General features: G+C 52.5%; 1 protein-coding gene across 1 annotated transcript in view; it reads right to left on the reverse strand.

The window, feature by feature from the left end:
• LOC111158609 (disco interacting protein 2 homolog C) overlaps nucleotides 1–25683 on the reverse strand; it is a 189282-nt gene extending 163599 nt beyond the window's left edge. The window contains exons 1-2 of the mRNA XM_022520749.1: nucleotides 25616–25683; nucleotides 15611–15721 (exon numbers count right to left, since the gene is read on the reverse strand). The gene's annotated coding sequence lies outside the window, so the exon portion shown is untranslated. The remainder of the gene's footprint in view (nucleotides 1–15610; nucleotides 15722–25615) is intronic.
• Nucleotides 25684–27278: the final 1595 nt, after the last annotated feature.

Raw genomic sequence — 27278 nt, forward strand, 5'->3', positions numbered from 1 at the left:
CCCCGCACCTGCATCCCCGTCCCCGCACCTGCATCCCCATCCCCGCACCCGCATCCCCATCAGCATCCCCGCACCCGCATCCCCGTCCCCACACCCGCATCCCCGTCCCCGCACCCGCATCCCCGTCCCCACACCCGCATCTCCATCCCCGCACCCACATCTCCATTGGCTACTGCTCCAGATGAACGTCTGGGGCGGGAGACCCCAAACCCACACCACCAAGCCAAGGGGGGCAAGCTTCGTTCTGACCACTGCTGCCGCTGCCCTGTCCTCCCACCCTGCAGCCGGCCACACACATCTCCTCCAGGGTCGAGCGGTCCGTTCACTGGATGGAACAGGCACCTGGAGGCAGAGGAGTGGGGCGCTGGGTAAAAAAAGCAAGAATGCAGGGATGGTGGGCAAAGCGCGTCTCCAGCAAGCGTGCCCACCGCCGCAGCTCGAAGGGCCAGGCCATCCCCGGGCGCACTGGCTCCTCGCAGGCCCGGGGGCCGCAGCTCCCTGCCACAACCTTAGCGGACGCTGAGTCAAGGAGCCCGTGGAGGGGGGGGTGGGGGGACCGTTCACAGAAGGGGGCTCCAGCCCACGGCGCGCTGCTCACCAGTGTGCACTGAGCCTCTCAGGGGTACTAGGTGCTCTGTCCTCTGCCGAGTCATTTCCATCGAGGAATGAACAATGTCACTATCCAGACACTAACCGAACGCGTCCCAAACAACTTCACTGTGCCAGGCTCTGCTCCAGCATAAACTGTTTCTTTCCATCATAAAGTCACCCGCGTTTAACACTTTCAACTAACACTTTTGTCCTTAGTGAATGACACGGGAGGTAAAACTTCGTAACAGCTATAATGGGTCCAGGAAAAACACCCAAAGTTAATCAGAAACACAAAGGCCGATGACCTTGTTGATGTGAACCGAAGCCGTGACGCTCTGGCGTGGTGCCGGAGGTGACACAAGCCACACAGAAGCCCGTCAGACGGTGCCCGGTACGAAGCTAGCGCCCGTCAGACGGTGCCCGGTACGAAGCTAGCGCCCGTCAGATGGTGCCCGGTACGAAGCTAGCGCGGGGATGAAGGTCGGCCGCGTTAGGGTGAGGACTGCTTACAGCAAACACCAGGTCCCCACTCGCTAGAACGTCACTAAATGCAAGTGTGTGCAATCATCTGTCTGGCCGGCTTCCTACAAGGAGAAAATGCTGACATCTGCCCGGGCACGTCCACGGTGGCTCCACTGTCCTCTTACCTCGTGCCTGTCCCTGGCCCTGCTTTTCCACCCAAATCCCAGTCTGTTCAGACTCCGGAGGACCCCATGGGGGTTTTTACTGGAACTGAATACGGCAGCCCTGACATCTCTGCGGATCACGACTCCCTCCGTCACACAGCGCACCTGCTCCTACAGCTCTCTTCAACCACCTCCGTCTTGGTCATTGTCACCACAGAAGTCTCGCACATCTTTGCTTTCAATTTTCATTCGGTTCTTTATAAGCTGCTGGGGTTTTTCTGTTTTGTTTTCATTTATAGAATCTTTTCACATTACTTACTGGGAAAATTTGTTAAGAAAAGTAGTACGATCCCCACAAAACAAGAGAAATATTCAGTGTGACTAAAAAAGGTCATTTAATTTGTAACATGTTAAAATCTACCCTATACACAACTTAAGTCACATCTTCATGTTTGTTAATGTGTAGATATAGGATTTTGTTTAGGTTATATTCAGCCATTATACTAAACCCTCATCATTTCTAAAAAGCTAAAGATTAGGGCGCCTGGGTGGCTCAGTGGGTTGGGCCTCTGCCTTCAGCTCAGGTCATGATCTCAGGGTCCTGGGATCGAGCCCCGCATTGGGCTCTCTGCGAGGTGGGGAGCCAGCTTCCCCCTCTCTCTCCGCCTGCCCCTCTGCCGACTTGTGATCTCTGTCTGTCAAATAAATAAATAAAAGCTTTAAAAAAATTTTTTTAAATCCAGAGATTACCCTGAAGCTTCTATGTAGACGACACCCTGAGACTTTTCCCTTCCTATCACTGCGTCCGTCACGACGCAGGTGTCTGTCCTAGAACCAACTGGAAAGGGTCCCTTCTCTTCTCTTTCTGCTCTCTAAAACTGTGTGTATAGACCCCAACATTAATTGCTTGGGAGCTGGGAATAACTTAAATGCCAAGCGCTCTGAGACTGCTGTGTATGTGGAGAGGTTTCTAGCAACTGCTTCCTTTCAGTTAGTGGCCATAGGACTACTCAAGGTTTCCATTTCTTTTTAAGCTTTTATATTGGGTATTTGTCCATTTAATTAAGTTGTCGAATTTGCTGTCATGTTGTTATTCACACTACCCTATCCTTCTTCCCTCTGACATACGTGCAGAAACACGTCCCATTTTTAACCCCTCGTATCACTTACTCCTGTCTCCATCATTCTGACTGCACGGTTTCCAGTAGTAATAGTTTCCAAGGATAATTTTTGTCTTTCTTGATCCTCTAACCTTTATCATCATCCTTTATTTCATTTTTTAATTAATGGATTTTTATTTTTAGGGCAATTTTAGGTTTATGGCAAAATTGAGGGGGAAGTGCATCATGTTTCCCGTGACCCCTTACCTACACACACACACCCACATACACGCATGCACACACACACGCTTTTGCCCTCTAGAGACGTACTATGTCAGTGTGGTACAGCTGATGAGAAAACGCTGGCACGTTATTAACTAACATGCACAGTTACCATTAAGGTTCAGTCTTGGTGTGTACATTTTATGGCTTTAACAAATGCGGAACGACAGGTCTATGTGACCACTGTGTCATATTAAACAGATTCACTGTCCTAAAAGTGCTCTGGACCCACCTACCCCTCCGTCCCTCCCGCTGAGCACTTGGTAGCTGCTGATGGTTACTGACTCACTATTTCTGTCTTTTCCAGAATGTCCTGTATTTGGGGTCATACAGTATGGCGCCTTCTCAAATTGGCTTCTTACACTTTGTAATATGGATTTAAAGTTCCTTCATGACTTTTGAAGGCTTGAGAGTTCTTTTTAGCACTAAATAATGAATTAAATAATATCCGCACAATATGTTCATGCACTCAGTCGCTAACAGGCGTCTCGGTGCTTCTGAGTTTCGGCGGGAATGACTGAGCTGCTACGAACACGCACGTGCAGATTCTTGTACAGATCCTCTTCCAGCTCAGGTGGGTAGACACTGAGGGACACAACTGCCGGAGGTATGGTTCCAGTACGTTTGGTAAGAAACCACCAGCTGTCCTCCTGGGTGGCTGCACCACTCCGCGCTCCCGCCAGTGAGGGAGAGCTCCGCTGGCTCCACCTCACTGCTGGCATCTGAGGTCAGAGTCCTGACTTTTTGCCATGCTAATAGTGCACCTCACTGTTATTTTAACCTGCACTTCTCTAGTGACATACAGTGTTCCGCATCTTTTCCTCCGTGCATTTGTTGTCTGTGTACCTTCTTTGGGAAGGTGTCAGTTCAGATCTTCTGAACACTTCTTAATGGGTTTTCTTACTTGTGGTGTGACGGGTTTTTTGTATATCCCGGATAGTAGTTTCTTTTTTTTACTTTTAATCAGAAATGTGTTTTGCAAAGGTTCTTCTTCTAGTCTGTGGCTTGCCTTTTTTATTCTGTCTTTTGCAGAGCACACATTTCTCATTTTAATGAAGACAAACTTACCAAAACCTTCTTCCTTCATGCATTATGCGTTTGGTATTGTACCTAAAAAGTCATCATCAAATGCAAGGTCACCTGTATTTCTCCTATGTCATCTTCTGGAAATTTTATAGTTTTTGTTTGCTTTTGGGTCTATGATGCATTTTTTAAAAGATTTTATTTATTTGCTAGAGCAAGAGAGAGGGACAGGAAGACTCCCAACTGGGGGGCTCGATCCCATAACCCTGAGATCATGACCTGAGCCAAAATCAAGAGTCAGATGCTTAACTGACTGAGCCACCCAGGGGCCCTGGATCTATGATGCATTCTGGGTTAGTTTTTGTGAAAGGTTTAAGATGTTTAAGATCTGTGTCTGCATCCAGTTATTCCGGTGCCATGTGTTGAGAAGACAACATTTCTCTACTGGGTTGTCCTCGCCTGTAATGCTGACTACATTTGTGGGTCTGTTTCTGAGCCATCTACTGTGATACACTGATCTATAGGACTATTGTCTCACCCATATCTGTCTGTACTATCCTGAATTTTATATTAAGTCTTGTCTTGTGGTTGAACATCACCAGTACTCAACTTTGCTCTCGACTGTGGTGGCTATCTGTGATCTTCTACCTTTCCATATAAACTTCAGAACTGACTTGTTGATATTCACAAAACAACTTGCTGGGATTGTTTAACCTATAGATCAAACTGGGAAGAACCAACACCTCAACAGTACTGAGTCTTCCTATCCAGGTAGGTGGACTCTCTGTTTCTTTACTTCATGTGACTTGTCACCTTAATCATTTTCCTCATATAAACCTTATATATTGTTTTTTTAGAGTTCTAAGTATATCATTTCAGGGGTGTGGATTGTAAACGACATTGTAAATGACAATTTCAAATTCCAACTGTTTGTTGCTGGCATATAAGAAAGTGACTGGTTTTCGTATGTTAGCCCTTGTTATAATCACATAATACTTTGATTTTTTGAATCTTGGGATTTCCAACATAGATAATCACATCATTTGTGAATACTTTTAATTCTTCCTTCCAAATCTGTATACTTTTGATGTCCTTTTACTGTCCTACTGTATTAGCTAGGACTTCCAGTACAATGTTGAAAAGGAGTGGCAAGAGGGGACATCCTTGCCTTGCTCCTGATCTTGGTGGTAAATCATTTAGTTTCTTACCACTAAGTGTGATGTTAAGTAGAAGTTTTTAAAGATGTTCTTTACCAAATCAAGGAAGTTCCCCTTTATTCTTAGTTTGTGGAGAGTTTTTAACGATGAATGGGTGTTAGATTTTGTCAAATGCTGCTTCTGTATGTATGGTAGGTCATACGAGTTGTGTTCTTTGGTTTGCTGACATGATGAATTGCATTCACTGATTTTTGAATGTTAGACCATCCCTGTATACCTGGAATAAATTTCACGTGGCCATGGTGTGTAATTTTTATACACTATTGCATTTGATTTGCTATTTTGTTGAGAAATTTTTTAAGCCTAGGTTCATGAGAAATAGTAGCCTAACGCTTTTCTTTCTTGTAATGCTTTTGTCTAGTTTTGGTACCAGGTTAATGCTGGTCTCATAGAATGCTTAGGAAGCACTCGCTCTCCTTTTGCCTGCAGGAATAGAATACAGAGAGAAATATAACCTCTTCCTTAAATGTTTGGTGGAATTCAGAAATAACCCATCTGGGCCTGGTGCTTTGTTTTGGAAAGTTATTAACTATCGGTTCATTTTTAAAATGGACATAGCCTTACTCGGATCGTCTATTTCTTCTTGTGTGACTCTCGACAGATTGTGTGTTTCAAGGAATGGGTCCACTTCATCTCCATAATCAAATATGTGGACACAGTGTTGTTTTTAATATTCCTTTATTGTCCTTTGTGGTCTATAAGTAGTGATGGTCAGTTTTTCATGTCTGGTATTAGTGGTTTTTATCTTTCTTTTAGTTAACCTGGTCAGAAGTTTATCATTTACTGATCTTTTCAAAGAACCAGTTTTTGGCTTCTTTGATTTTCTGATGTCTTCTTTTCAATTTCATTATTTCTCCTTTAAGTCTTCTTATTTTTCTTCTTCAGATTTACTTTGCTTTTTTCCTAAGGTTGAAGCTTACAGATTTTAGATCTTTTCCAACATAAGCATTGGACGCAGCACGTGAGCACTATCTTTGCTGCATCCCACAAATTTTGATCACTTGTATTTTCTCTTTTTAGTTCAAAACATTTTACAAATTTTTTAGGCTTCTTTTATCCATGTGTTAGTCAGAAGCATGCTGTCTGTTCTCCAAGTGTGTGGGATTCTCCAGTCATCGGTCACGCATTTTTAGGTTAATTCCACTGTGCCCTGAGAAGCATATTTTTATGCTATTCCTTTCGATTTGGATGTGTTTTACGGCCCAGGATGTGGTCTGTTCTGGGGACTGCTCTGTGTGAGCTTGGGGATGTGCGCTTAGCTCTTGCTGCATGGAACCCTACAAAGGTCAGTTAAATGTAGGTGACCCGGATGAACTATTCAGGTCAACCACGTCCTCACCTGATCCGCTACCTCCCTGATCTATCCGTCAGGGACACAGAGCTGCCGAAGCTCCCCTCTGACTGTGGATGCATCTAGTTCCGGCTGCAGACTTATGCTCCTGCCTCCTGGGCTGTGACATTTTGTTGAGCATGTACACAGTAAGAATGCCGTCTTCTTAGACAACCAAGTCCTTTATCATGCGTAAATCTGGTAACCTTTCTTGTCTCAAGTCTGCTCCATAAGAAAGTAATGTACCACGCCAGCTTTTGAAGTAGGTGTTAGTGTCTCTACTCCATCTCTACTGTAACCCACGGCTGCGGTGCATGTCTTGTCGTCCACGTAACGTGGACTGTGTTCTTAGTCTACTCTGTTGGTGTAACTGGCGCACTTAGGTCAGTGACATTTAACGTGGTTCATATTTCTGGACTAGTACTTAATATGTTTGTTACTATTACTGATTAATTACGCTCATTCTTCATCTTCCACTCTTTCTCTGTATTTTCTAGTTTTAACTCAGTATTGTGTATGATCTTACTTTTGCTCCTTTCTGGGCAAATCAATTACACTTCATCTTTTACTTTTTCAAGTGCTGGTCCTTAAGTTGATGCCTCGTAAAAGAATATTCTCGGCTCCTCCCTCCTGCCCCCATAACATCACTGCCATTCATGTCTCTAATGCTCACGCTCTAATCACCGGATACGTAGTTCCTCTCATTACTCTGAACAACTGTTAATCTGTAAGCACAATTAGGAATTATAAAAACAGCAGATTCTCTTTCGTCTTCGTGGAACCCTTCTCTAACACCCCCTCTTTAGGTAGATGTCCATTTCTGACCTCCCCACCTCATCTACTGACCGGCCCATCCATCACGTCTCTTACAGCGGCTCTGGTTTCCAGCGCTGCCCTCACACCTGCAGCGGGGCGTCCCCGTCTCCACTGACATCACCCACCCCCACCCCCACCGCCCGTTTGGGAGCAGCGGTCTTCCCGGGGACTTCAGTTTACTGACAGATCAAGGCTGGGATCCAGCTGAACTCCCTTAGCTGGTTGGTCTCATTTCTAAACTTCTTTTTCATCATAAGGATCCATGTGACAAAGTCCACACTCTGTGGCAAGCTGGTGTGGAGCCAAGACTGTCTCCTCTACATCATCTTTTTCTGTTATTTCTCATTTCTCCCTCCTGGGGACTCAACTCCATTTTCCCTTCCTGACTTTTTAAACTAAATCCTTGTTTCTTCAGTTTCCAGGATCTCTGATTACTTCATGTAAATACTTCAAGGCAGTCAATTTCTAAGTACTACTTCGGTGCACCCCACAGACTCTGTTTTTTCACCTGCAATACTGTAGCCTCTTAATGCGTCCCTGCTTCCAGCTAGGAACCCACCCAGTCCAACCAGCCTCTCCCACACGACCGCTGCACAGGGACATTGTCAACATGCGAATCTAACCAGGCCACTTTCTGTTTAAAGGACCAGGCTGGTATTAAGATTGAGTTCGTTTTCATTAGTTTTGAACAAACAGGTCTTTACAGTCTGTCTTCAAATGCATCTTCCATCTTCTTCCAAGTCTCCCACAGCCTTGGTTTTAGAGCGGCTCTGGGGGATAAAAGTCTTTGCTGTGGCAACTTTCCACACCTGCACTGCCCAGTGTGGTCGCCACTTGTCTTAAATGTGGCTAGTGAAGCAAAAGAACAGAATTTTCATTTAAATGGAGAAGGTCCGCCGCACTGGGCAGTGCAGCTCGACATGGACAAGCCTGCCCGTCACTGGGAGGGAAGCTGACCAAGCAGTCCGATTTACTGCATTCTTCTCTTCCTCCAGTATCATGGAATATGTCATTTCGGATTTTTACTAAATCGTGAAAACATTTAGTTCAAAGAGAATCAGACTTGCAGAGCAACTGAAATCAGTGAACTCAAGTGGACCGGAGAAAGAGAACCCTGTCCATGTAGGAGGTTAAACTTTAATGTCGAGGAAGAGCGGCTGGTGGGTACGCGCACTCTCTGGAAGCAAACACAGTGTCCTCCGTTTTCCAGTCTCATCGACAGTGCTCAGCAAAGGCTCGGAACATAGAACCACACATGTGCAGAATGCCGAGCAGGCCCGAGGCCCCGTGGCCAGCAGCTGAGCCCCACCATACCTCAGATCCTAAACCGTCATCAGCACAAAACCAGCCTCGGGGAGGGGTTCGCATGTACAAGTTCGCACAGTGCATCTCCAGGTTTCAAGAAAAATTTCAGTTTTACAGGTTACAAGCAGTGGTTCTCAAACCCCTGGACCCAAAGAATATTCTAGACTGTTAAAAATGGGTGAAAGTTCTTTATAGATCCTGGTATCAACCTTTTGTCTGTACTGTCATTTGCAAATATCTTCTCCCATTCCGTGGGTTGCCTCTTTGTTTTGTTGACTGATTCCTTTGCTGTGCAGAAGCTTTTGATCTTGGTGAAGTCCCAAAAGTTCATTTTCGCTTTTATTTCCTTTGCCTTTGGAGACACACCTTGAAAGAAGTTGCTGTGTCTGATATTGAAGAGATTACTGCCTATGTTCTCCTCTAGGATTCTGATGGGTTCCTGTCTCACGTTGAGGTCTTTTATCCATTTTGAGTTTATCTTTTTGTGTACTGTGTAAGAGAATTGTTGAGTTTCATTCTTCTACATATAGCTGTCCAGTTTTCCCAGCACCATTTATTGAAGAGACCGTCTTTTTTCCACTGTATATTTTTTCTGTTTTGTCGAAGATTAACTGACCATAGAGTTGAGGGTCCATATCTGGGCTCTCTACTCTGTTCCACTGGTCTATGTGTCTGTTTTTATGCCAGTACCATGCTGTCTCAGTAATCACAGCTTTGTAGTAAAGCTTGAAATCAGGTAACGTGATGCCCCAGTTTTATTTTTGTTTTTCAACATTTCCTTAGCAATTCAGGGTCTCTTCTGATTCCATACAAATTTTAGGATTATTTGCTCCAGCTCTTTGAAAAATACCAGTGGAATTTTGATTGGAATGGCATTAAAAGTATAGATTGCTCTAGGCAGTATAGACATTTTTAACAATGTTTATTCTTCTGATCCAAGAGCATGGAATGGTCTTCCATCTTTTTGTGTCTTCTTCAATCTCTTTCATGAGTGTTCTGTAGTTCCTCGAGTACAGATCCTTTACCCCTTTGGTTGGGTTTCTTCCCAGGTATCTTATGGTTCTTGGTGCTATAGTAAATGGAATCGATTCTCTAATTTCCCTTTCTGTATTTTCATTGTTAGTGTATAAGAAAGCCAGTGATTTCTGTACATTGACTTTGTATCCTGCCATGTTACTGAATTGCTGTACGAGTTCTAGGAGTTTGGGGGTGAAGTCTTTTGGGTTTTCTATATGAAGAATCATGTCACAGATAATCATATCAAAAAATGGGCAGAAGATATGAACAGACACTTCTCCAATGAAGACATACAAATGGCTATCAGACACATGAAAAATGTTCATCATCACTAGCCATCAGAGAGATTCAAATTAAAACCACATTGAGATACCACCTTACACCAGTTAGAATGGCCAAAATTAGCAAGACAGGAAACAACACGTGTGGGAGAGAATGTAGAGAAAGGGGAACCCTCTTACACTGTTGGTGGGAATGCAAGTTGGTGCAGCCACTTTGGAGAACAGTGTGGAGATTCCTCAAGAAATTAAAAATAGAGCTTCCCTATGACCCTGCCATTGCACTACTGAGTATTTACCCCAAAGATACAGATGTAGTGAAAAGAAGGGCCATCTGTACCCCAATGTTTATAGCAGCAATGGCCATGGTTGCCAAACTGTGGAAAGAACCAAGATGCCCTTCAACAGACGAATGGATAAGGAAGATGTGGTCCATATACACTATGGAGTATGATGCCTCCATCAGAAAGGATGAATCCCCAACTTTTGTAGCAACATGGACGGGACTGGAAGAGATTATGCTGAGTGAAATAAGTCAAGCAGAGAGAGTCAATTATCATATGGTTTCACTTATTTGTGGAGCATAACAAATAGCATGGAGGACAAGGGGAGATGGAGAGGAGAAGGGAGCTGAGGGAAATTGGGGAGGTGAACCAGGAGAGACTATGGACTCTGAAAACAATCTGAGGGGTTTGAAGGGGCAGAGGGTGGGAGGTTGGGGGAACCAGGTGGTGGGTATTGGAGAGGGCACGGGTTGCATGGAGCACTGGGTGTGGTGCAAAAACAATGAATACTGTTACGCTGAAAAGAAATTTAAAAAAATGGGTGAAAGTGTTAAAAAGCTTTTGTTTCTAGGACTAATGCTTTGATATTTACTGTATTAGCAAGTAAACTGACAAACTTTCAAAAATGCAAGACTTCACAATCCCTGTCTGCACCCACCCTCTAAACGCAGTATCTCCACGACCGGCAGCCGTGGAGAAATCCACGTACCTTCACGAGAGGATGAGTGCGGACAGAGCAAATCATGTGTGTTATTCCAGAAACAGTCTGACCTCACAGACATCCCTGGAGGGTCTCGGGGTCCCCCTGGGTCCCTGGAGCCTGTCTGAGTTGGCTGTCCAGGGGGGAGACTGGGCCCCATAGCATTCTACCTGGAGGGAGGGGGCAGGCCCCGGGAAAGGCCGCCACTTGGTCCCGGGACACATATGGACCTGATGTCCTTTCTGAAGCTCTCTGTCAGCTTCCCAAGAGACAAAACAACCTTTTAAACATGTCACGACCCCATATGCTGCACATTTATTTCAACATTCTTCCTTGACATCGTTGGTCCTGGTAGGAACAGGAACGACACAGGTCTCAGTGTTGTGTTCTAGGGCTTCTGGCTGGGGAGAAAGGACCTGGAGAAACAGCTAGAATTCCTGCAAGTTTGTAATTTAGACTTATCAAGTAAAAGTGATTAAGTGCCTAACACAGAGTTTTATGTTTTCTAGGTGCTCAGGAAATGCCTATTCATTAATTCACTCTCCAAATCAAATGTCAGTTTCCAAATAAAGTTATTTAAAAAGGGGAGAAGTACACGCTTTTATAAAGAATTCCGGGAGGAGTTCATTACCATGCAAGGCCACGGGTTTGGAAATGAAATGGAAAAGTATGGCCAAGACAGATTAAATTTGAGGCTATATGGTTGACTGGATTGATTGCTAATTAGGGCAATTATCTGAGAGATAATATAATTACTTCTCGGTTGATATAATTTGGTCACGAAGCATCCAGGGTACTTTCTACTGCAAGCTGAGTGGTCTGCGGAGTGTGGAAACCAAAATCTCCCGAGGGCCACGACACTTTCCCTTTTGAGTGTCTGAAATCCCCCAGGCCGGCCCAGGGAGACGGCCCAGAAGATCTTGAGCCTGCGCGCGCCAGCGGCCACACAAGGTCCTCCGGCGCCCACACGACATTGTAGAGCAGGACCGGCGGCCGTGCGCCGGAAGGGAAAGTGACTCACCGCGCATCAGAGGAACGTCCACATCAAGGAACTCGGGGCTCGCCTGTTTTCACAGCAGGAAATAGCAGAGGATCGGGTGGGGAGACCATCCAACGAGGCTGATAACGACCCCAGGTCCTCACCAGCTCTCCTGTAGGGGGGGGCACCACAACACGGGGGGGCACCCGTGCTCAATGCAGAACCTGAGAACCCCAGCAAGGTTCGCGAGCACAGGCCGCGGGCGTCTGCACAGGCTCCTCCCAGCTGTGAAGGAAGCAGTCGCTTCCTACTCCAGGTTGAGAGCAGGACGACGTCTTAGAAAGCACAACAGTCTGTATGGAGTAGCACCTCGTAGCATTCCCTACACAGGCCTGGCCAGCAGGACCTACGACAGGACCCTGAATCCTACAGCCGAGCTGGCTTCCGTCACCCAGGCAGCCGCAGGGCCCGCACACACAGGTGGCACCACGCACTCCTGCCCTCACAGACACGCACCCACTGGGCCTCCGTCCTGCTGCTGTCCGGAGAGCGGAGGTCAGATCTGAGTGACCCTGACTCACCTTCTCACTGTGCCTCGGCCTCGGGGTCCTTCCGACTCCCCTGCACGTGATCCATGGCCACCAGGGTCCTCCCTGAACCCCCGCTGTGCTCGTCTCGCACCTTTGCCTCAAGTCTTCAGGTGGCCCCTATCGCCTTCAGGACAAAGTCTAAGCTCCTGGGCACGGTACAGCACAGACCTTAAAATCTAGCTCATCCTCCCTAATTTCTTGCTTTTCCCCAAATGTACTACGTTTCTTCACCTTCCTTCCTTCCAAAAATACTCACGAGGCCCGACTTTAGATGCTTGGCATACACAGACGAACAGAAAAAGGTCCTGTGTTTGCGGGCTCGCGTTCTCACGGTGGACAGACAGGCGGACAGAGAGGCATACACACGATGCAGGTGGAGAAATGACGGGAGGATGGACAGACAGATGATAGGCAGGGAGGACAGTGGGCGACTGGCAGTGTCGGGGGGTGGCAGCCACAACGGACGTCCAGGAACCCGAGGGGAGGAGCAGGGACTGCGCGAGGCGACATGGTGTCATGTCGTTTAACTGGGTGGTCGGGGAGGCTCGTGCAAAAAGTGACCTTGAGCAGAGACCAGACACCAGCGATGTGTCCGTCCGAGGGAAGAAAGTTCTGGGCAGCGGGATCAGAGCGTAAAGGCTCCATAGTAATCAGGGGCTTGAGAAATACCCAGGAAACCGGCGCAGCTGCAGAAAGGGGACGACAGGAAGGACAGGACTGTGGAGTGGTGGGAAGCCAGACTACGGGCACGGGAGGTGCGAACCTTACTCCAAGAGCAGCAGACACTCTGGAAGACGAGCAGAGGAGCGTCGCCCACACACTGCGCTGGGTCACGCATCTGGCTCTCCCTCTGGGCTGTGAGCTCCTTCACCCAGAGCAGGCAGAGCACCGAGCTCATCCCCAGGCTGGGGCTTCTTAGTGGAAAGTCAGACCCCAAGTGCCGCAGGTCCCCACGGGGATGCTACCTGAGCGAACAGAGATTCCGAAGTAGGGCCTCAGGTGGGCTGGACCGAGACAGGTGTGGTTTCCTTCCAGAGGGTCGTGCTGAAGGTTCTGGTCCCCTCCTTCACCACCACCCTCCCCCCACACTTCCTTTGCACGTCTACTCCACTCCCCACAATGGGCGGCAGCCTGTAGGGGCAGATGGAGGCGCTCCTGAGGCCGAGACAGCCCCGTTTCCTACTCTGCTAACCCTCCGAGACGTTCGCTCAGAAACACCGACGGTGAGGCAGCCAGCACCTGGCATGTCTCCTAAAACAGCTGAGAGGGTTTGGAGAACATACCTTAGCCACGGCCGGGAAAACATCAGGGTTTACCAGCCCCGCCCCTCATCGTTAGGAAAGAGGTAATGGAGGAAGCAGACCGTGCGTGCTCTTAAGTTCCATCTAAATTTGTAAAAAACTTAACACGGAAAGCTGGAGCTTAGAACAAGACACAAGTTACACCCTTGTACGTGGTAAGAAGTAACAGAGCCGGACAGAGCCCTGCGGTCTAGATGAGGCCCCACCGTCTCACCAGCAATCACATACCGCCCTGAACCAGCTTCTCACCTGTAAAATGGAAGACAGGACACCTGACTGGTTTCCGCGAGATCAGGAGATACTGACGACGGCAGCCAAGTGCCTCCGTGTGTGCCGCGGTGTCTCACGTGCTGCACGTACCTGCACATCTGCACACAGCTGTGTGTGTCCCCACGTGTGCACGTCTACCTGTGTGTGTCTGCACGTGTCCGCACGTCTGCATATCTAGGTCACACCTGTGTCTACGTGTTTGTGTCTAAATGTGTGTTTCCGTGTACTGACATGTCTGGGTCGATGTGTGCCTGTGTACATGAGTCTGTGTACCCACACGCGTGTGCTCTGCGGGGTGGTGTGCACACTGGCTTGTGTATACCCATGCATCTGTGCACCCGTGTCTACTGTGTGTCCGTGTGTCCCTCCGCCACACAGGCCTGTGAGTGCATGGACATGTGGCTACACGTGAGTCTCCCACATGTGCGACTCTGTGCCATCAGCATGTGGTCGTACCTGTGTGTCTCCTGTGTGTGCGACTCTGCCCATCCCCACGTGTCTGCACTTGCATCTGCTGCACGAGCACACGCAAACACTAACACGGTCGTATCCGGACGAGCGTGGTAACGAGCATCTCACGGTGAGTCAACAGCACCTGTGTGCGCGCCTCCCCCCGCCTGTTTGAAAGAGGCCTCTGAGACCCCTGAATGAGGACAGGCTCCTGACCCACGCTGGGCGTTCAGATGTCTCTGGAAACAGAAGGTGGAGTTGAGGGCAAGCTCCTGCTTCATTCCATCCCCACAGTGTCCCCACACTGAGGCACCTGGGCATGGGGGTGGGAGGGCCAAGGGGCAGCCCTCAGCCTCCACTGCCTTTCCAGCCACTTTCACTCCCCCGATGACGACCCTGGTGCTGTAAGGTCTGCCCTACCCCTTCCTCCCTCCCAGGAAGGAGCCCAGCCAGGAAGTCAGGCAGAGGCTCTTTACTGGAACGGGGGTTGCCTTGTCACCCCGCTAATGGAAGGAGCCCTGATACAGAACCAAGAGCACGGTCGATCCCCCCCCAGCCCCGGTGTGCACTGCCCGAGCTGCCGCATCCCACAGCCCCCGCTTCCTGTTCCGCGGCATCAAGGAGCAGTATGCACCCCGTTTGCTGTAAAAGCCAAGCGGGACAGGACTTGTGAGAGCGCTTGCAAAACTCAGAGTATGAGCGTCATCTTCTGTCGTCGGTAGCACCCCCCTCCACCCCGAACTGAGGTCCCAGCAGCAGCATTTTCCTTAAAAGCCGTACTCTAGTCAGGGAAGCAGGAAAAAGCAACTTTAATGCAGATGCTAGGAAAAAAATCTCTCAAAATGTCATTAAAATATTAATCGTCACACAAGTGTTCTGACGAGAGAAATGAATGGGACACAATTAATGACCAAAATCTAAACCAGCCAAACCCGGTGACAGCTGCAGCGAACAGTTACCAAGACCGCGTTCCCACATATGGCACCATAAGACACAAAGGAAACAGAGAACACAGGAAAGTACGGATTTCCTTTTTTGAAAACTACTTGGAAAACAGAAATCCTGGAGATAAAAGAAAAGGAAAAAATATACTCACAGCCAAGAAAATACAAAGTAAAACCACCTGCTGAGTACTAACACCTAAAAAAAAACAAAATTTGGCTCATGAGAGATTACTGTTCAGTTGTTATGAAATTCTAAATAGCAGACGTTATCTTTAAAAATGTGAAAAGAGCTATTGTTTATTGCGTTCTAACGTGTACCCCGGAGCGGGTGTTTGTCTAGGAAGCAGGATGTCATCACCTGTGATCACACAGCCAGCCCGAGGCCACCGAAACGTACCCCACCGCCGCCTCACCCCACGCAGGACAGGCACCTGCCCGTCCCCTTCACCATCCCCGTCGCCATCTCAGACTGGGAGAGCAGTGACCTCATGCCCACGGGTGCCTTACCTGACCGGTAGCGCTCATCTCGTGACCCTGAGGACCTCCGGCGGTGGTAGCGGGTGGAAGGAGCAGGAGTGACGGGAGCCCGGCGCTCGGGAGGCAACGCCTGATCCACCCCTGGGTTAAGGGAAACAGCAGAGTGAGGTAAGGCTTTACCCGGCGGCCTGGGTCCATCTGTCTGGTAAAGTCACTTGGTAGAATGAAGCAGCAGGTCAGGCACGTCATGGACATGGAGCAGGAAAGGGAGAAGGGTCCGGTCAGGGGAAGGCTTGCGCCCTGACATGGCAGCCCATACAGACCCCCGCACCGCTCCCCTGCCCGCACGCGCCTGTGCACGGATGGGAAAGGGGAGCCCACGGAACGGAGCTATGGTCCTCTCCACACGACAAACGTGCAGAAAGGGTAATGCTCATTCTTGAGGAGATTTAATGACACTCATCATGAAGGTTGCCTTTATAACACATCCCACAGGACAGCTAACGGTCCAATTCGGGGAACCAGGACTGTGCAGAGTCACCTGCTCACTCACAGTTTCTAACTCTGAAATCCACTCCCTCTGATGCAAAGGGACTGGAAAATCTCTATTTCCATACAGTTGTGATGAATTACCTGACAGGATAAATGGTCAATTAAAACTGCTCTGACGGGTGTTTGTCAAGAGCGGACCTAGGTCTGGCGATGACGATACGGTGGCGTGTGGGACCACGAGCAGCGAGGGGCAGCATCGCCACGAGACTGAGTAGGTGTGGCAGGAACGGCCTCCTGGTGCCGGCTCAGGAGTGAGGAGACTCAGAGCACTGCGCCTCCAAAAGTAGCTGCTGCGTCTTCAGAAAGGATGGCCACACCTGGCAGAGGTCACCCATGGTCGCATTTTTACCGAAACCGTTTCGTCCCTATTTCCGCGAGGGCCCCAGGAGGGTTGCTTCTAGGAGCGGTGTGACGGTTGCTCGTGCTGCTGCCCGCTGCACGCACTCCTTCCTTGAAGCAGGCTCCACGCTCAGCGTGAGGCCCGAACTCACGACCCCGAGACCAACAGTCTCACGATCCACCGACGGACCCAGGCAGGCGCCCTGCAGAAACCCCGCTCCTGCTGGCACGTTTGCGGCCCATGACGGGGTACGTTTCCGGGCTGTTACCCAGTTTCCCGCACTAGGACGGTGCTCACCGACATGAGTCCCTGAACGTTTTGATGACACAGCAGCTCACAGCTACCAGACCTCGTCCAGTTAGAGTCTGCAGGTGACCTTTAAAAACCACCCTTTCCTCAGACGCACAGAATTCATGAAACCGAGGAGTACTGTTAAGTCACCAAGAAAAGTGTCATTCGGTACTTGTTTACAAACAAGAGCTTAGGATCCCTCTAAACGGCCCGTGTTAGACAACACACGACCTCTCACAAGAGCGCAGCCGTGCCCAGCCGTTGGCAGGATCACGAGTCAGCACGGCGCTGCGAACCCCCTCCTATCTGACTTTTCCTCCACTCCTGGGGGAGTGTTTGCATTTTTGGCTTCCAACATCCTGGTGTTCAAAGGACCTCTCGCTATTTCCTTCACTTCCCAACAGAAGTGAAAACCCCTCCCAACACTCTCTCCCTGTGGGCCACCCCGACAACCTGGGGACAATCTGTAGTTCAGTATTCTGTTTCGCTGAAGACCCTCCCCGTGGACCCCTCCTGCTCTCATCGGGGCCGGCAGGCCCAGATCTGCTGCATGCCGCCCCCCCCACGGCACCCCTTCCTCCTGGAACTGGCATTTGCCCAGACGTCTAAGCAGAATTACATGGAAATTTGTAATTTTAAAAATTTGTAAAAGTCAATTTATTTGAAGGTTTTGTGCATTCATTGCTTCTCATGTCAACTACTGGTGAGAAGTGAGGTGTCGTTCCGATGGTGCGTGAACAATCTGTTTTCTCCTCCGTCGAAGTTCACAGCATTTTCTTACTCCCAGCAAGGAGCTGTGAGCCGGTGTCCCCCTCCTGTGGGGGTTGTCACAGACCCACCTCCAGCAGCCGATCTTTTACCCGGGCCGTCCGTTTCCGGAGAGGAGACCTGTCTCCTGGCTTGTGGGTCAACACGGGGGCATCCGTCATTAGCGGCTACAGCCGCTCTCCCTCTCCGGGGCACATGTTCAGACTCGGTGCCTTGTACCCCAACCTGCGAGGTTCTCAGGTCCGTTTCTCCAGAGAACAAACATTTCTCGGGGGGGGGGGGGTCACCTGTTTCCTGGATGCCAAGCCTCGTCCTCTCCCTGACGGTGCCCATGAGACCAGCACCGTCTGCTACCCTGGGCACCCCCATGCTCGACCCCACATAGCACTAAAACCTGTCCCTGTTTTTCCCCCTCATCCATCCTGCAGATTTACCCTCCGTCCGTGTGGGGATATCTCAGTGCGGCTCTGCTCCACGTGCATGTTCAAGCTGCCACGGATAAACAGCGCCTGATTCTTCCCCACAGCCAAGTCTGCGGGCCTCTCACGGACCAGAGAGTCAAACACAGCCCCCGGAATTCCCTTAACCTTCTCGCCGCCGGGGCCCCAGCTGGCCACACACTTCCTGCGCCCGCAGGCCCCGTGCCCAGGCCAGGGCCTCCCACACCGGTCCTCAGCCGATTCCGCATGCAAACACGGACGTCCACGGCCACAGGCTGAAGCGCGCGGCTCACAGCACAAGGTGAAGAGAAATGAGTTAACTAGCAAAAGGAGAATAGCTTCACCAGCTCCCCGGCAACAGGGCATTCTAAAGAACTAAAACACGGGTGTGCACACGTCCATCATTAATTCTCATCCGCCCTCACGGTGAACGAAACCTGCAGCGGCTTCAAGCATGTTCTGACAAGGAAAAGCCATCCGTCCGATGCGCAGATAGGCATTTCCTGCCTGCGCACACCGGGGCCCGAGGCCGCGCGCAGAGGGGTCTCTCCTGTTGCGTGTGAGGCAGCGCGAGAACGCCAATCAGTACGGGAACACACCGAGCTCCGGACGCTCCTGCCACAACCGAGAGCCCATCTTGGGGCCACCGGAGAGTGGCAGCAGCACGTGGGAACTGGCTCTGAGCAAGGACACTGGAAGGTGAGGGTCTCGAGGGAGGTGGGGAAACCTCCAAAAACACACGAAGCCAGCGGGCCAAGATTAATCCTTCTTAGGCAACAACCTGGCAGGGACGGAGAGTGGCTGTGTCCCTCGCTTACGAAGCAGCCTCGGGTCCCATGTGAATCGAGGGACAGAGCACCAGGGACGTGTGCTCCGGAGCCGGGCACCCGTCCGTCACCCTGAGCCTCGGTTTCCCATCGTACGCAGTTCTGCTGCGCTAAGTAGCCCCGGAATGCTCACACGTGGCAGCCCCTTCCCTCGAGACAGCACCCCCCCCGCCCCGCCGGTGCTCTCTGGCGCACTGGGAGCCCCGTCCTCAGGGTGGAGAGGTCGCGGGCTGCTGGGCTCCGTGTGCTGGCGCAATGACCACTGTCACACGGGCAAACCTGACTGGTCCCTTGAAGAGAAGCGGCCTTGTGATCTCACCGCCAAACAACACGTGCCCCGGAGACCTTCTCAGGACAGATGCTGCCCAGGAATGAGATCAGGGCAGCGGACGGCTGAGGTCGGCGGACAGTGACACGCCCCTTGGATTCTTACTCAAGAGGCAGCCAGTCAGGAGCAGGGACGTCTGTGTGCTTGGCTCCCCCACAGCAGTGCTGCCTCTGGCCACAGGGGGTCTCGGGGGGCTCCTGAACAAACACTGGGGTCTTCCTGGCATGAGCAGGGCCCTGTGAGTCTCCCACCAGGCATCCGTACAAACATGACCTTCCGGGAGGCTTCTGTTTCCCTCGAGAACCCCAAAGGGGCTGGGAAGAAGGAACCCAGGAGCCCAAGAGGAAAGAGGAAGGAGGCCAGGCAGGGGGATGGTAACCCATCCCGGGACCCCGGCTCTCTGCCAGCAACGACCTCAGACAGCCACACACGGGTCCATCCCAATTTCTTCCAACACACGACGAAGAAAGGACTCCCCAAAGGAAATCCCGCACAACGCAGAGCTGTCCCCTGCCCAACCTGCCGACTCCAGGACCAGACGCGGAAACCACGGCGAATCTCACGCTCACCAGGAACGTGGCCCCGGGGCTCTGCGGCCTGGACATGCCACGTGCCTCAGGCCAGGAGACCTGCCGCGTAGACCACCCTCGCTCATTCAGGAAGTCAAATGTTCTAGGAAACATCGAGACTTCCAAATTCAGATGGCAAGGGAAATGAATAGAAAGCGGTAGTTTTCCACGTATTTTCAAAGGAAATCGCGAAGGATTTTGGAAGATGACTTCCACAAAAATGCATCTGGAATTCAAAACCAGAGACCTTGATCCAAATTCTGGTCTTACTCTTAGCCCGCGTGGAACAGAGCAAATCCCCCAGCTTCCGCATATGCTGGGGAGCAGACGCGGACACGGTCACGTGCGAGTGGCATCCCCGGGCCCTGGCTGGAATCTCTCGGTCCTGCGTCCTCACGTTCAGCGCCCGCGGAGCCGGGGGGCCAGCGGGGCTCACAGCATCTCTGGGCCCCCACACACGTGGTCCTGCCTCAGGAGCCTGGGGAAACCGCGGAGGGCTTTTCCATAATTCCGGTCTGCATAGAAACCATGCCTGAACCGTCCCCCGCTCTTCTGGTACTGGACGGACTCTCATGGCAGCACTTCCTTCCACAATCAGCGCCATCAAGCCTCCACAGAAGACACGCAGCACAACGTGTGTGTACAGACGGGGAACCTGCGCGTTTGCTGTACGGACTCAGGTCAGAACACGCACAGAGAGAAATCCTCTCCCCTCCACAGCGGCCCCAACCGTCAGCCCGACTCCTGCCTCTGCCTCTCATGACCGAAGGCCTCGCCAAAGTCTGTACAAAACTGCTAACCATATTCCTGTCCACAAATTTTAGTTTATTAGGGACTCATTTTCTAGAAAAATGCAGAAGATCCGGAACTTTAGGGAGCTCGACGTGCACCCAGCACTCACTCTTTGGTCCCCAAGGAACAGAGGCTCAGAGGGAAAGCACGCACGAGGTCAGGAGCAGGGTCGCGGACGCCTGCGAGTTTCAGATACCCACACACGCCTGTTCCAAAGCAGACGACTTCCTCGCTGTCCAGGCGGACACTCGGCTCCCAGCTCTGCTCACGCGGCAGAAGCTTACACGGGACATGGCTTCGCGTCCTCGCTCTCCCCGTCGCCACCAGTCTCGGGGAGTGGGAGCCCGGCCGGCAGGACACCCCTGGGAATAACAGGAAATCCATGTGACCGAGACGACAGCAGCGTGTGCTGAAACAGGAGTCCGGCAGCAACAGCAGCGGACTGTGTACCGAGATCATGACCGTGGGGGCTCACCCAGGACCCGGGTCGTCCCCTCCAGCCGAGGACGGCTCAGTTCCTACAGCAAGTCCACCTGGAAAGGATTCATGCCGAGTCACATACCGGCAACCTGATTCAAAGACCCATTTTCTCTTCTGGGGTTTATGCGCCTGACACCCTGTCTGTCGTGAACAGACGGCACGACGTGACCCCCAGTGGAGGCGGTCCCCAGGTAGGCTGCTGCCCTAGTGGGGACGGGCTCATGGGGCTTCCGGGCCCAGGGCTGCACTCTAGGGGACCCTAACTCCCGCTGCGGAGTGAAGACGTGGACCCGGCCTGCAGCGGGCACTGGAGGGGTAGAGGCCTGGCCCGCGGCAGCTCGGCAGACCCAGGCACCCACACGCTCTCTTCTCGGAGGCCCAGCCACACCTGCCCACAGTCTGCATCCTTCGGGCCAGATGAGGAAGGGTCTCATCTTCCGTGGGACCAGAGCGGAGCAGCATGCGGACACGCTGCCTCGGGCCTCAGCAGAGCTGACTCCAGGTGCTTCCTGCCCCCAGAGCCCGAGCTCCAGCACCTGCTGGACACGCTGGTCGGGAGGACACGGGCAGAGCCCTACCTGCCACCAGCAGGGCTGTGACGGGGCCGCAGACAGTGACTGGTCCATCCTTCCGCAAATCTCTGAAAGCGCTGACCTCCTCGGGGGCGAGCTGGGTGCGGAGCCATCAGAACTCACCCACCATCCGGCTGCCGCTGCGTGACCGTGGCAGGAGTAGGGGGTCGTGTGGAGCAGGACCAGAGGGCCTGTCCTGACCCCAGGCGTCCCTACAGAAGGGACCCGGGAACCGGGCTCTGAACGACGCACAGGGGCAGGCAGAGGGCACAGGCGGGTGCAGAAGGCCGCCCCTCCACGGGCGTGGGACCGTCCCGCAGCAGCAGACAGGTCCGCGGAGCGGAGGAGGGGCCGGGCGTGCCGTGTGCAGTCCTTCTGACACGGCTGGGCTGTGCTCTGGGGGGGCCAGCCGCCTCCCTGAGCAGAAGCAAACATGGCCACTTCACCCTCACCAGGAGAGGCCTCTCTGCCAAGGAGGCCGGTCCCCAGGGAGAAGGAGGGAAGCACAGACTTGCCCTCCAGTCTTGTGACTGCAATCCACGATTCCCGTAACGTTGTCGGGAAAGCAAGACGCACGGTGCGGGTGGGCCCCGGGGGACCACCGTCCACGGAGAACCGCCATGGGGTCGTGGGGACAGACTCTTCTGACATACGCGCTGTGGGACAGGGACTCTGGCGCAGGGAAGTCTCGCCATCTAGGTAATGGCGGAACGTGACAACACGGCCTCGTCCCGGGAGCCACGGACACCGGGTCGTGGAAGCCAGCGCGGGCGCAGATGTGCCCGCAGAGACTGGTGGCGGTGGGTCTGCGTTCTATTCTTAAAGTCGCATCAGGCTGGAGATTAATGACAGAGACACCGCAGACAGGCACCAGGACAATGAGTCGGTCTTAAGTAATATCTCCTCCTTGAAAATGATTGTTAGTGTGTCTTCCTGACGTCTTCTCTTTCTCCCAGAACAGTTTTTCCTCTAGATTCAGGGATGCGCTCAACATCACGCTCCACCTGGTACCTCCGGGCGTCCAGAGAGGGAAACCAGGAGACAGACGCTTCCAGAGCACGTGCCCGGGGACGGGCTAACACGCGGGACTCCAACCCGAGTGCTCACAGATGCCCATACAAGCCACTCCAATTCAGAACTGTGCGTCCCAAACGACATCTTAGAAATGGTTTTAGAATACCTCCTAGAAGGATTAACCTTTTCTCTGACAAATAAAAATAATGTTAAAAAAAGGTTCCCAAAACACAACGGCCTTACGGGAACGCACTCATCAGGGTAAGGAGACCGGCCGCACAGACGCTTCTCCTGAGATCCTGTCCCCAGAGCGTCACGTCTCCGACTGAGCACGTCGGGAAAGCAAGCTCGGCCTCCGCGCCCCTGGCTCTCAGGCTGCTTCCCCGAGCTCTACAGAGTGAACGACGGTTCACACACGTTCTCAGAAATAACAACTCGCCGTGAACACCACCAAACGGGCTGGGAATCTGCTGTCCTGAGCCTTGAACCGCGGGGAACCTTGTCTTCCCTTCCTGGGGTCTTGGGGGGGCCGGGACCAAGGACCGCAGAGCAGCGTCCCCACGCAGACCGTCTCCTCCTCGCGTCTCAGTCAGGAGTGGAGGGCTCCCGTGAACCACGAAGCAAACCCCACAGCGAGCGCCTGAGTCGGCAGCTCTCAGCCACCTGCCCCCGGTCAGCTAGCTGGGCCGAGAAGACGAGTGGGAGCCCCAGCACGGCGCCTTCGAGACCGAGGCCAACACAACGGTCCACTTAGCTCTTTATTTCTTCAGGGTTTTCAAATAATGGCCTTCATGTGGGATAAAACCCTACAGATAAACCTAAAGTGAACCAATGCTCATTCTCTTGTTCTACTAAAAGAGGCGCTAAACTCATTTTTTGAGCTTCTTATATTCAAAACACGACCACAGTAGTCCCTGTGGCCTCTGAGCAGGCTCGTGGCCTCTGAGAACACACTCTCCGACCTCTGGCTCAATTTCCCTCTTTCCCTTTGGAAACGGGACCCTAGCCCGAGATTCCCTCGCCGACCCGGATGCCCAGGGTAGCAGAAGAGCCAGCAGGGCCACAGGATGATAGGATCTGCCACCTTCTCGGTGTTTCTAAGCGGTGTTCCAGCAGGGAAAACACGGTGGTAAGACACGGCATTACGCCCTCAGAGTGGAGACTCAGAACGGGGCCCGAGGACGTGCGACAACTGGGGTGCGGGGGCTGGAACCCGCCCAGAGACCCAGGGCGGCATGTCCTCGGGGAGCAGCACGAGCCCGTGGGAGGCCGGGGCTCACCGCGAACCCCTCCTGTGCCAGCCCCTGCCCACACGGGGTTGGCAGCCCCCATCCTGCGGGGTCTCTCTCCGGGAAGGACGCTCACCGAAGCGAAAGTAAAACAGCGGCCGGTTCCCCGCGGTGCTGGCCACCCGCTCTCGGCCCGCGGCTTCTCGGACGTCGCACACCCCGATGTTGCCGGAGCGCGGTGCTCTTCCCGGGGCGCCTTCACCATGCTGCAGCCTACAGCGGACCACGGCAGCTCCGTTCGCTGCTGTAACAAGTTGAGAAAGACTAATTAATGCAAACTTGCGTTTTTTAAAAATTTGTTACAGCACTGAGCAGAGCTGCCGCCCCATGCAGAACAGCACAACGGACCACGCGACACGGGCCACCCTCCACGCCCCACCTCACGGTCAGCCTCGGCCTCCACGCCGCCTGCGGCTCGACCCACTTCCGTCTCCCCGGGGTGGGTGAGTCACAGACACTCAGAGCCCACGAGGTCGAGAGTCCCCATGCGCCCCGGCAGTCCCGGTCAGAGACGCGGCAGCACCCCTGCCAGGAGGAGTCCCCCGCCCGGCCTCGGAGACGCCGTGAGCCTGGCGGTCCTGTCGGCGGATCACCAGGTCTTTGCCCGCGTCTGCTCTGAAAGCCTTCCACACGCAGCCGTCAGCCAGCCACGCAGCGGACTCACTCTCAATCCACTGAACGGCACAGAGCTCCCCCTTCCAGAAGCAAGACAAGAGGAAATGCCAGCCACGGGCTAGCAGGCCAACACGGCACGTCCACCTCCACCTTCACCTTCTCAAGCATCAGGCAAAGCAAGGAAAATACACAAAATCAAAACAAAACCACAAGCACAACAGAGAGCCCACCCGCCAAGTCAGATCTCTAGAGTGCGCGCTGGGGGGAAGCACCCCTCCCTGTGCTAATGGGACACAAGCAGGGGCCAGGGGAGCGGGGGATCCCGGGAGGGAGAGGGACAGAGTGCGTCTGTACGCCGTGTGCACCTGCAGACCTAAGCCTACCAGACGCGCTTGCAACAGGTCGTGTCAGTGGTGGGAACTACAGAGGTCATTCAGGTGCTGCCCTTTCCCGTTGAGGACCTGAGTCAGATTTAAGTCACTCCTAAAACCTAGCAGGTGCTCAAGGTCACCTCCAACGGAACTACGCTTCAGTCAGAATTGAAGGGCCAGAACCCCAGCCTGGGAGTGTCTTCCTTTTCCCAAAATGTGCAGAACGTAGGTCAAGTGCACAGACACTCTACAAACCCGCACCCAGGAAACACTCGAACAAGACGGACTTTGTACTTCGGGGAAGAACGCGCGGCGTCTTACAACCGCACTTCAGAACACGACCCGCCTGTCCCAAGTCACAGCCCACGCGGGATGCTCTGCCTTCTAGATGTGCCCCCTCAGGACAGCAGCCAAAACCTTGGGTTAATTTAAACTATAGTCAATGGCAATGATTTTTAATTCACTAAACCAGAAGTCACGTTTACATTATAAATAGCTCCCACGTTTTTTGTTCATAATCAGCATTTTAAACTAATCCATGGATTCTTGCCTTGCATCGATGAAAGACCCATTATATTTATTAGCACAATTCCGGAAGAGTCCTCCGTGCCTCCCATGTCCACGAGACACACGCACTCACAGGGGAGGCCGGCGTGGCCAGCGCCATGTCAGAAGTGTGACCTTTGTGCAGGCTGGGCGTGAGAAAGGATTTGCACTCGGGTGTCACTTGCACGTTACACTTAAGTCTTAAAATTAAATGCTTTATATACTCATGGAGGGTACGTACTCGGAGGCTGGGGCAGGTAGGCTCCAATGAGTTTCGACCTCTTCTTTTCATATCCTTTTTGGGTGATGTCACCTGGAAGAGACGGAAAGAGACATTCAGAATGGTCTCAGTGACGAGTGGGTCGCTCACCGGACTCTAAGACGCCACAAGTTAAGTCTTTTGGGTCATCTATTTGCCTTTTAATTATAATTTACAGAAGAAAGCACCTTGTCATTCCCCTTGGCCCTCCCCGGCCCTCAAATAGTCATTTAAGTTACATCAAAACCGTTGGTAGGCTTCTGCTTGTCCCAGGCCCTCCCTGCGAGGTCTCCGCTCTCAGAGGACCCAGAATTCGAGACTGCGACCTCACTCACACCAGCCGAGCAGGAAGCGTTCCGGTCTGCGTGGCTCCCGCTAGCTCAGCCAACAAGGGACACCACAGGCATCGACGCTGGGGAGAGTCACCCAGACCTCTGCGGGTCAGCGTCTTCCCCCACTGACCAACCCAGCTGGTCAGGCCCCAGGACACCAAACTGCTTGGGGTGCATGAAAGTAAGTGACTTAGACCACATGCAATGGGAAACACAACGAGGCAGAGAACGTGGGACCTACGGAAACCCACGGTAAGTGAGGAAGTGCTTATCCTCCCAGCAGAAACTGAAAGGTGGAAGCCAGAGGTTGTCGCGCAGAAGAGGGAGAGAGCACGCTGACATCCTCCCCAGCGCTCGGGACCGGACACAGCAGTCCGCAGAACACGCGACAGCCTTCTCTGACTGTGCGTGCAAATACACACCAGATCCTGGCTGTGCCCTTGAGTGTTCTGTAATGTTTTTTCCCCAATATTCTGATCAAACCATCATTCCCAAAAGAGCTGAACACTCACGTGCTAATAGCAGTAGAGCAGATAGGTGAGCGAGCTTCTACTAATGTCACGTGCTCCCTAAATCTGAGCGAACCATACAGCACCCGGAGTGTCCGCTGACCTACCCGACGAACTCACAGCCCCGCCGTGCCTTCGTGTGCACCCCACGAAACACACGCCTCGTTTTAAACGGAAGTCTGTGTGCAAAGTGGTTCCCGCTCTCAACCGGCCAGCATTTCGAGGCCGTGGTAGGTCCGCGGGTCACCGTCGGCAAGGATGCTCTCGGCACAGCGCTCAGCTGGACACGCACGACGGCTGTGCCCACACCCACTGTCGGCACCGAGGCTGCTCCGCTGCTTTTGGAAATGCTCCATCCAATCCCCCATTTTATTTACTTATTTTTAAAGATCTTATTTACTTCTTTGAGAGAGAGAGAAAGTGCACGCACAAGCAGCGGGAGCAGCGGAGGCAGAGGGGGAAACAGGCTCCCCGCAGAGCAGGGAGCCCGACGTGGGACTCGATCCCAGGACCCCGGTGTCATGACCTAAGCCGAAGACAGACGCTTCACCGACTGAGCCACCCAGGTGCCCCCCAAGTTCCCTGTTTTAAAAGGACGCCTAAAACCTCAACAACCCGAAACCCACATGCACGTCCACAGTCTGGGGCAGGTCCGCAGTCACCGGGGAAAGGGAGAGAGTGAGCGCGTTAGGACGCAAGCTGACAAGCGTCGGTCTGGGTCACGCCCAGGACGGCAGGTCGGGCCACGCCCAGGACGGCAGGTCGGGCCACGCCCAGGACGGCAGGTCGGGCCACGCCCAGGAC

Source organism: Enhydra lutris, unplaced genomic scaffold, assembly GCF_002288905.1.
Source record: "Enhydra lutris kenyoni isolate GAN:26980312 unplaced genomic scaffold, ASM228890v2 scaffoldscaffold61, whole genome shotgun sequence".
NCBI classification, from domain to species: domain Eukaryota; kingdom Metazoa; phylum Chordata; class Mammalia; order Carnivora; family Mustelidae; genus Enhydra; species Enhydra lutris.